General features: G+C 38.7%; 1 long non-coding RNA gene across 2 annotated transcripts in view; it reads right to left on the bottom strand.

Moving 5' to 3' along the window:
- Positions 1-3,549: 3,549 nt before the first annotated feature.
- Positions 3,550-11,342, bottom strand: part of LOC146497251 (uncharacterized) — a 169,353-nt gene continuing 161,560 nt past the window's right edge. For both annotated transcript variants that reach the window (XR_014870598.1, XR_014870597.1), the window contains one exon: positions 3,550-7,497. This is a non-coding gene — a long non-coding RNA (uncharacterized LOC146497251). The remainder of the gene's footprint in view (positions 7,498-11,342) is intronic.

Genomic DNA, 11,342 nt, shown 5'->3' with positions numbered 1-11,342 from the left:
ATATAAATATTAAAACTGAGTCTCATCCTAAAAACTCTTTTGCTAGTTTAATGGAGTGCCATCCAAGAACACTGTGTGCCATTACTGTTTAAATATAAGAATTAAACCATTTGCAAAGTAGATAAAATAGAGATGGACCAGTCTAATTGTGTTACAATGACAGTGATGAATTTGGAATTGCAAATTTGTATTTAAACCAATGCATACCTTGTATTCATTGGTTTAAATACCTTATGCATGAATATCTTGTGAGGTATGCTATAGAATTTATTCATAGAGTTTATTCTCACTGCACAAGGTTTTATCTTAGAGCATGGTCTGTTAGGGCAGCACACTGGTTGCCATGATTATCTTACAGCAAGGAGCTCTTGGGTTTGAATCCACCATCTGCCTGGGGCTTCTCTGTGTGGAGTTCGCATGTCTCCACATATCTGTGTGGGTACTCGGGCTTCCTCCCAGAGTAGATTAATTGATCATTATAAATTGCCCATGAATGTGAATGCAAGTAGTTGTCTTTCTTTCTGTGATAGCCCTGTGACAGACTGGTCCTGCGTCTCGCCTTATGGTACCCGGGAGAGGCTGTGAGCCTGAATTGGATAAGTAGAGGAGAATGCATGGATGGATATGGTATTGAGGGAGATTAGAGCAGTTTAGGATCTACCTTGTTATGTTCTCTGCTGCCCTCTAATGGTGTTAATATGTGAAGCAAGAGTTTCCCTTTAAGTAAATCAGTCGGTCAGTCATTCAGTCTGTCTGTTGTGCCATTTGATCTATTGAAATCACAAAAAATATAGGAACATGAAACATTTGTTGCAACAGATTTAACAAATAACAATTTGTTATTTGTGTATTGTGATTGCAGCCCTGCCAGGACTGTCGTTCTCAGCACTGTCAATGCAGTTCTGAAACACAGATTTCTCATAACACAGACTCAGCTGTCCAGAAGACATTGAAAATGCCACAAACATTTCACATATGTCAGAACAGACAAAATCACAAATAAAACCTGTCTTATTTAACACATAGATACCAAATGGCATACTACTTTTATCAAAATCTTACTGACTTACAGTTACAGCACTGAAAAGAATATCTGATAAAGCATACAACGATTTCAGAAACAAAAATAAAATATGTAAGGATTTATATAATACTTCACATTAGGGCTGCCACAAACGATTATTTTGATAGTCGACTAGTCACCAATTAATTTTGCGATTAGTCGACTAATCAGATCATGCATCCATTGGACATAAAACGTACAGTTTATTGCACCAGCAGCATCTGCTCTTATATAACTATCATTAGCTTACAGCTTTAAGTGTTTAAGGTATGTGCTAACTAAAAATAAAGACAAGATGATAGTTTATTGAATTTAAATGAAATTTGCAGATTGTTTCGGTGAAGTTTATTAAACTCCTTGCTATCTAAAATATAACAGGACACCGGAGTATATTCTTGAGCATCTCACACTTCTGATAATCAGTTGTCTGCTTGATGTTTATTCAGCTGTGTAAAAACTATAACTTTAATCTCAGCCTAACCGATTTACTCAGGAACAAATAAAATACTAAAAAAAAAAAAGCCAAACAATAACATTTTTAAGTGACTTATATATGTTTAACCTGAGTAGCGAAAGACGGCGGTGGGTTTGAAAACGATTTGCCGGAGTCCGGTGTTGTCACGGGCTCTAGTGAGCCTTGCCCCCGGCTAGCTATCGAGCTAGTGGGTAACAGACGTCTCCGAAAACGTCGGAGCGCTTTTAAAAATATGTGGTGTCTTGATAAACTGAGCAGATATTTGAGGTTTACACAGCTACATTATCGCCTGAACATATGTTAAACGTTTATTTTGTGACCCAGAAAGAATAATAAGAGTAATATTAAAACTAACTAGCTGCCGCCATTGTTGGAAACTGAGCTTGGCTGCGCTATGAATTCTGGGACACAGCTTCTTCTTCTTCGGGGTTTAACGGCAGCTGGCATCCTTGTACATGCAGTGCTGCCATCTTCTGTATCAGTCCTTTATTACACTCTTAAATACTACTACTTATTCCTGCGTCTTTTGTGATCTTACAAAGCTTCAAACGACGCGTCGACTATTAAATCAGTCGTCGACGATTTTAATAGTCGACGTAATCGTGACTAGTCGACTAATCGTGGCAGCCCTACTTCACATAGTGTTTTTACTGAAACTGGGAAAAACAAGATGATACATGTGAAACTTTGGTCTTCTACTTCTTTTTTCGACTGCTCCCATTAGGTGTCGCCAAAGAGAATCATCTGCCTCCATCTCACCCTCCTCTCCCTCTGCACGTGTTCCTTCACTACATCCATGAATCTTCTTTGTGGCCTTCCTCTTTTCTTCCTGTCTGTTGTGTCAATATATCCTTTATCCTTAGTCTGCACATATCTAAACCTTCTCTTTGTCTTTCTATCTTTGTCTCCAAACCGTCTGTCCCTCTGATGTGCTTATTTTTAATTTTGTCCATACTGGTCGCACCCATCTTAGGATCTTAAACTCTGCAAAACCAGCTTGGCCTCCTTTCTTTTTGTTAGTGTCCAAACCATAAATCATAGCAGGCCTCACTACCTTCCTGTACACCTTCCCTTTTCGTCTTGGTGAGATCCTCAGTCGCATATTTCTCATGATACTATATGAATCAGAAAAAAATATATACATCGCATATACTTGTGCTCAGTGTTGGGGAGTAACGGAATACATGTACCGCCGTTACGTATTTAAAATACAAAATATGAGTAACTGTAATCCGTTACAGTTACCGTTTAAAAAGGTGGTATTTAGAATACAGTTACTTTGTTGAAATAAATGGATTACACGGCGGTACTTCCCTGTTTTATATTGTGGCGGGTCAGGACTGTTTGGGTTTTGTTTGACAGCTACGTTCTGTTGTTCCAGGTGGCAGCGTTACGGTTGTCATGGTTACAGGGTGACTCTCTCTCTCTCTGTGTTTCCTGGGTGAGAGAGGCCTTTTTGTTGTTGTTGTGCTAAGCTAATAGGCAGAATGCTACAGGCATAGCTCTAAAGAATGTAGCATCATAGGCAGTGTAGTCCGTGCTGCAGGGAGAATGGACTGCCATACACGTTATGTGTCTGTGAGCGAGGGAGGGAGAAAAAGGAAAAGTATGAGCTGCCATCGAGGAAAAACGGGAGCTGGAAGCATGTAAATATAATAATAACCACTGCAGCCAAGAAGAGTGCCTGACGAGCCCAGTTGTAAGTAAGCTATTAAGACTCGACTGTACACCGTGTTCCTGTTTTTCTCCAAAAACAATAAGTTCCGTTGGAGCAGCCTTTCAATGCCTCTCTCTGTCTCTTGCAAGCAAAGTTGACCCAGACAACAAAGTAAAGCTAGTTTTCAGCTATGAGCCCGACACGGAACCCGAGGTATTAGCCAGAGGTCCCTTTACTACGGTTCAGAGCCGCGGACCTTCAGTAATAGTAATAAATCACAGCAATAGTACATTCATGTAGTTGTAAACAGCATGATAATATGTTAAGAATACGTTACTTTCATTGAGTAACGTAACGGAATACGTTACAGAATACATTTTGGGGCATGTAATCTGTAATCTGTAATGGAATACATTTTAAAAGTAACCTTCCCAACACTGCTTGTGTTTAAATAGCACTGGCATGAGATGCACATGTGCCACAAGACTGAGAGCATGGGTTTCTATTTGTTTAACTAAACCTCATTAAAGTACTATCCTTGTGCTCCTTGCTTGCATTTTTATATTATCTAAAACCTACTTTTACATTACGTCAGCTAATCTTATTTTTATTCAGGCAAACCAAACAACAGGTAAACCTCTCAAATAATATTGCTGGCACGTCACTGTAAAGCACAACATCCACCAGGAGGGGGTGCTACAACACAAAACATTTTCTTGTTTCTGTGAACGTGCCGTGTTTATGAAGCTGTTATGACTTAAACACATCCACAGACCCTACTGTGAGTACAGCTGAGGCTTCTAAAATATGCTCCAACCCCCAAATTACAAAACCCCAAAATAGTGTTCCAGGGAACATTTCTGCCACATACATTTATTTTAAGTGCATAATAACATTTGCATTGCATAACTCATGGCTGGACCGCCATCCAACCTCAAGAATTTCAGTGAAAGAGTTTCTTTCCTGCCTAGATACACAAAGGAAGGGGCTGGATGTTTACAACACATGCAAATATATTGGAATAATCGTCTTTGTTTTTTACTCAAGAGTGACAAAATATTATTGTTATTATAAAAATAATGTTTAAACCTGGATTCAAAGGAATTCCAGTGTAAAAAAAGAATCCTTCCTTTCTTCCTGGCATCTTTTATAAGTTCATAAAGCTGCTCAGCGATGGAAATATGTGGATAGCAGTTTCCATAATGAACACCACCATTTCCACTGCCTCTAGCTCCAATATAATTTAATAGCCGTTGTGGTAATTGAGCAAGTCTGTTAGGTGTTACGTGTTAATGTGTCTTAATTACAGAACTGACTCACGGGGCTTTCTCTGTGTGGCACGGACTAAAAGGTAGTCTGATATAAAAAGAAAAAGCTCAGAGACATTAAAAGGATAAGTCCACACGTTTTAATAAATTCATATTAATGATTTCATTATTCAGAGCAGATTGGATTAATATTCTGGTCTGGAATCATTTTAGCATAGAAAACAAATGAATTTGGAGCTAATGTTTTCATAATGAACACGACTTTTTCTTCCCTCCCTGTCTCGTACAAGCTCAATCTAGTTTGTAATATCTTTCAGACAAGCTGAAGTGTGGAATAGATTTATGCCCACAAAAGGCTGATAAAGTCCTTATCTGTGATTAAAATTCACTCTGCTCTCATCGTTAATATGCTTATTAGATTTTTTTCTTCCTTTTATTTGATGGAGAGATTATTGCCATTTGTGTAGTGGTGGCATTGTGGCTTGTTCCGCTGAAGCGCTGCTGGTATCGTCACACCATCGACTCCAAAAGTCTCCACCCAGCATGAAGTTTAAACGTGGTTGCCGGTTTGCAAAGCTGAAACTTTCAGAGCTCCTTTATGTGTCATAGAGATCAGAAAAGTGTGTTGGGCCTTTGAAGGAAAGTAGGTGGAAAAGACATACATTTCTGACCTTTAAAGGAAACACTTCATTGACCTATGAAGGAGTGTGTAGTTTCTCTCTGCAAACCTATGACAATCATTTTGGCTGGGCCTTTCAGATCTGACCTTTTTCAACCTTTCATACTGAGGTTTTTGATTGTTAGTTGAAACCAGTTGGCCTCATGGTTATGGAGATGGATTGGACTGGATCACAAAGGTTACATAACAAAATCCTGCCAGCAGCTGTTCCATCGTACTGTAGACAAAAATGGGTGTCGTGTTTCTGCTACTTATCTTATTCCAAATCGTGGGGGGGCAGCAGTCTAACAATGATTTTCTTAATAAGTCAAAATTTCGGAGTTCCGAGTCAGAAATTAAACCTGAGTTTGGTTGGCGCAACCCCAAGTTAACAATCCAAGATGGTGGCAGTGAACACTAAACACTATTTATGTCAAAATTCTAATCTGTAGTGCCAATATTGTGTATTTATGACTCACTAAAAAATCAATTGACCATGCTATATCTATGAGTGTGCTGCAGCTGTGTTTTTAAGTGCAAAAAACGAATATTATGCTGTTTTGCTAGGGATATCTGAATAGCTCTACTTCTCTAAAGAACCAAAACAAACCTTGTTTTTCCTTGCTTTTTCTCTAATGCGCTAATTTGGGACTGATATCACTTCCAAGTTTCAACATCCAAGCATCAAGGTAAAGGGGGGAGGTTCCTTTTGACATGGAGCAGCAGTGACTCTACTGTGAGTCCCTCTTCACTGGCTGAGTTCCTCCCCCAATCCTTAAGAGAGAGCCATTCTAGGAATCTCATTTCTGCCACTTCACTTCAATTCAATTTTATTTATACAGCGCCAAATCACAACAACAGTCGCCTCAAGGTGCTTTATATTGTAAGGTAGACCCTACAATAATACGTATAAAGAAAAACCCAACAATCATATCACCCCCTATGTCCAAGCACTTTGGCGACAGTAGAAGGAAAAACCTCCTTTTAACAGGAAGAAATCTCCAGCAGAACCAGGCTCAGTTGGTTCCATCTGCCGTGATCGGTTGGGGAGAGAGAAGGAAGACGGGTTTGTATTCGCCGTCTCATTTGTTTGGTCCGTACCTACAACTCATGACCATAAGTGAGAGTAACAATACAGATTGACCGGTAAATTGACAGCTTTACTTTTGTACTCGCTCTTCACAATAACAGACTGCACCATACTGTGTGCCATCAGCTCTACTCTTCACTTACAAGGTTAAGATACTTAAATTCCTGCACTTGGGGTAGCAAATAAATTGTTTATGATAAAAAAAAATGGGCACTCCAACCTTTTTTTCTAGCTGAGAACTACGGATTCATACTTGGAGGTGCTAATTCCCATCCCAGCTCCTTCAGACTCAGCTGCAAATGCCCTAGTGCGAGCTGGAGGTCAAGGCTCGATGAATCAACAGAAGCACATCATCTGTAAAAAGCAGAAACAAATTCTAAGATCATGAATCCCAAACCTCTTTTCCTTGAAATATTTCCATAAATGATACAAACAGAAAAGGTTTGCTTCTTGCTGCTTTATTTCTGCTTTTGCTTGGACTTTGAAAAGAGCTACAAACAGATGCATTTAACACAAACTACTGTATTACAGCCTTGTAGGTGGCATGTAAAGCTTTCAATGACGTGAATATACAATGTATATATACACAATATATATGCAATACAACTACACACCACACTGTCTCACTGACTCACATACATTTATTAAGTCACAACATATTATTCCTGCTATGACACTCCCAAATATGCTGCGAGTATTCAAAAGCCAACATTTAAAGAGTCCTTAAACATAAGCTTGTATAGCATTTTCTATAGTTCTGTTCAAAGTGCTTTACAGGTAGCTGACAAAGTAAGACTGTAGAACTTTAAGCAGTAAAACAATAGGGGACTAATGAACAGAAAAGCTATGCAGAAGGAGGACAATAAAATCTAAAATCATAAAATAGACACAGGACAATAAAAACATTTTAAATCAAAACAATAAATGTAAAAACCTCCATTAACTGGAGCGAGGAGCTAATCAGAAGTTAAGTGAAAACACAGCATTTTTCACTTTATTTTACTGCTGTTTGATGAATTTCAGCATTTTTGAATACCATTCATTATTTTTTAACTGTAAATCTGATACTTCTTTACATGGTAGATGTAGAACAAGACATTTTGAAACTAAAACACTTTCCCCGGCTCTCAAAAGTTACTCTTCTCAAGCAGACAATGACAACACAAGAATTGTTTGAAGACTCTAATTTAATCCAGCGTGCTTGTCTTCAGTGTTTTCCGACTGCTGATTTCTGACTTGCTGACTTTCCACTTAGCAGCTCACACATCCTCTGGAGTGTTATGTTACTAAAAGGAGCAAGTAGAATTTAGTGTACTATTTAAGTATCCATCTGCCGATGAGTTATAATCAGTTATCACTTGGGGTTTCAAGATATAATTAGTGCATGTATTTATTGAAATATATATTTATGTTATATACCAAGTCCCCCCGCATTCATGCATTGGGCACACTGCAGTCCTGTCATTCAATCATATATAGACCCTCTGCTTCAGCCTTTCTTTCTCCTCATCACTGCATGCTGATTTTCATTTCAGTGCTCACAGCAGGTGCCAAGGAACCAACTCCCGACTTAATGTCGGGCTCATTTCCCAGGTCAAGACTTTATTGATTGATTTAGAGTACAATTACATAACCTGCTATGCATATCCCCCCACCAGTTATTAGTATAATTTCCTTTATTACGCCCTCTATGAACTCTGAGGCAAAGTAACGGGCCACAGGCTCGGTCTGCCTCTTTCATCTGACTGCTGAGTTTTATAGTACTGACCTATGATTTCAAGGTGTCGCAGCTGCCAGAATAGTTTAACTGTGACAATTACACGATTTGAAATGACAGCATGATTCTGTCTTTTGTACTTCTTATGTCTTGCTGCCAGTCTTGTCACAGCTTGCCAGATAAGATGAGCTCTGTGATGAGAAGTAATAATATCAGATCAATATGTTCTGTACCTAATGTTCTCCACAGAGCAGGAATCTTCAAGCATGTTCTTTTTCTGTAATCAAATAAAAATATCTGCTGTCATAGTGGAATAAGCATATTTATGTTAGGGTTTGGACACTTTGGAAAAGGCTTTCCGTTTCTCTCTGAGATGATCAAAACAGATAGGTTGGCATTACACCAATTACAGCGGTGCTTCTGTAGTGCTGTCATTATACTTTAATTTGGGTTAAAATCACATCACTGGCATTTTTCTGAAGCTGTCGGTAGAAAAGAAACATCTTCAGACATTTCTTGAGTACATTTTTAACCCTTACAGAATCCTGGGGAATTTTTTTGCCGTTATGTTTTTGTTTTTTTTCGTGCTATTTTGGCTTTGCTGAATGAATATAGCTCATATTTGCCAGATGATTAAAAAAATGTAGTCTCTGTTCCTTCATTTAGCTTAAAATGGCTAAGCTACACAACCTGCCACATTTTTATCCTAATGCAAAAAAAAATGCCCCATTGAAAATATAATTTTTAATCTCACATTTATCTGGACTTTAACTAATGTCGACGGGCTTGGAGATGCAAGTGAACAGCTGTTCTACCTCTAAAGGTGCCCCTGACAGTAAATATTTTACATGCAGTTCTCACTATGGGCAGCAGAGGTTGTATCAATTCTGATACATGCAACACAATCTGTCTATTCTCCTCTGCTTATCCAGTTCAGGGTCGTGGAGTAGCTGGAGCTTATCCCAGCAACCATAAGACGAGAGGCGGTGTCCAGGTCACAGTACAGGTGCCTGGACAGGTCACCAGCCTGTCACAGGGCTTACACAGAGAGACAGACAACCATTCATATCTATGGGCAATTTTGAATCACAGTCTTTAGTATGTGGGAGGAAACTCAAGTGAAGCCCCGAGAGCATCCATGCAGACAGTGGGAAAACATGCACACTCCACACAGAAAGACTTGAGCCAGTTGGTCCAGTCAGACCCAGTTGGTCCAGTCAGACCCAGGACCTTCTTGCTGTGAGGCGTGCTAACCACTGTTGCCACCGTGCTGCCCACAACACATCTGCTTGTTTTCTTGAGGTGAGAGTTTAATCAGGAGCGCATTTATTTCGCTGTTTACAGACAATGTCATGAAATTTTTCATTCCATCTCTTTTATGGTTAAAGCGTCATTTGATTTACCCGAGTTACACCACATAGATTTACAAATGTTTCTGGGTAGCTCAAAGCCACTATGCTTTAGTTTTCGCCTGTAGATGAAAGTCGATGGGCTCACTTATTTCAACACGCTGTGACAAATTTTCTTCTTCCACCGGCAGATATTTTTCCACTTGCAAGAAAAGTGATGAGCGAAACGAGACTCAGTAGTAGATCAAGTGATTGACTTTGGAGCTGGATCACCCGCTTCTCAGTTTTTGCTGCTGTTAAGTATAAAACATAGATCAAGCTTCCCTGTGAGCTTGTCTGTCTGTAAGTAACCATCACTATGTAAACACTGCTTTTCATTACGATGGATGGGTGTGGGCACTGAGCCACTGGTCTGTGAGGTCTGTGTTATTGTGGTGAATGGATGAGAATACAATTTTAACACACACACACATACACCCCCACACACACACCCTTTTATGAGTCATTCAGTGTCTCTGTTTATTTATTTAGCTTTTGGTCATACAGGGAGTGTTCTTGTCAGACAGAAACGCCCAAACGCACGTGAAGAAACATGAGGATTTGAGGACGGGTTCATCCCAGGATTCATCCAGTTGCAACAGCAGGCATATTTTTAGCTCTGCACAAGTCAGAATGGCACAGAAAGGCAAGTAGGCACACGTATCGACAAAAAACATTTAAAGGTTCTAAACTTAGGGCTGGATAATTATATTATGTTACTTTTTAACCTGTGATGCACAAAACATTTTACACTACTCTAGGTCAGGAGTTCTTAGTAGAAAAGATTCTTAAACATTTAGACAATTACAGGAATGAAAACTAATCAAATTATTATCTAAAATATTTTTGATTTAAAAGCTTTCATTCAGTAGCTCGAAGACTGTGTGAAAGATCACTGCTTTACAAGTATGTGTGATCAAGAAATCAAGAAACACAAGCAAAGAAATGACTTAGTCGGCTCTGATTTTGTGCCGTTTGCTGTATTTAAGTGAATGATGCAATAGACTCTACATAAGGAACCCCAGTTTCTTTGAAAATTATGAAAGAGTTGCAAAATGCAATCTATTTTGTCATGTACGTGGACATACATTCTTCTTTTTTCATTATACTCAGCACAACTGAAACTGTGGCATTTAAACTGGAAGTATGTTGGACTTTTAACCCCCGAAATCTAGAAAATGGCATTTTAAAACCTACACTAAAGACTACAGTTTAACTGTAATAGCTCTGAATGAAATAAGAACATGTTTATGTCCATGAACACAAATAAACAAGAGTATTGTCTTTTTTTGGGCCCATGTACGTGGTTAAACAGATCGTGTGAGTTTTCACCAACTGCTCTGGGAGTGTTGACGAGCACCAGTATGTGTCAGTTATCCAGACACATACCGTACCTGTCAGGTCTCTAAAGAAAGCGCTACCAAACACAGGAAAATTACAAATAAAAGTAAATGAAAAATAAAATCAGTACACAATGGAAAGAAGCATAGGAAAGCATGTGTAACCTTTTCCACTAATAGGAAAAAATGTTACTCATACTTCCTCATATTCACACATTTTTCGCTTTTTTGTTGTTCTGGTGAGATTCATGTTAACACTTGCATGTTTTGGGGAAAGTTTTCATTATTGCCAAGACATGAATTATGGGTTCCATTATTTCTCTTTAGAGCTTGTATGACAGAAAATAGGGGATATCAGTTATCATTTTCTACCATTTTTATTCTCAACCTATCATAACAACTTCTCAAACTGCACAGTTATTTGTTGAAAAACCTTTTCAACCTCTGTGTAATTTTAGAGCTATCGATGCGATATTTAATAAAAGGACAATATTAACTTTATATCAGGCAAACCTATAATCACACACTGGCAAACAGGTTTCACTTCCACTGTGCTTTGCACATTTGCTCTCCCTTTGCAGTCCACAAGAACTTGCACAATCCTGCATATACCATTACGAAAGACAAATCTATCACAGAAAGAGACAGAGAAGCTCTCGTTTTATCTGTTTCTCTCACTTCCTCAC

The sequence above is a fragment of the Neolamprologus multifasciatus genome, chromosome 18, assembly GCF_963576455.1.
Source record: "Neolamprologus multifasciatus chromosome 18, fNeoMul1.2, whole genome shotgun sequence".
Taxonomy (NCBI): Eukaryota; Metazoa; Chordata; class Actinopteri; order Cichliformes; family Cichlidae; genus Neolamprologus; species Neolamprologus multifasciatus.
This window is presented reverse-complemented; position numbering and strand designations above follow the sequence as displayed.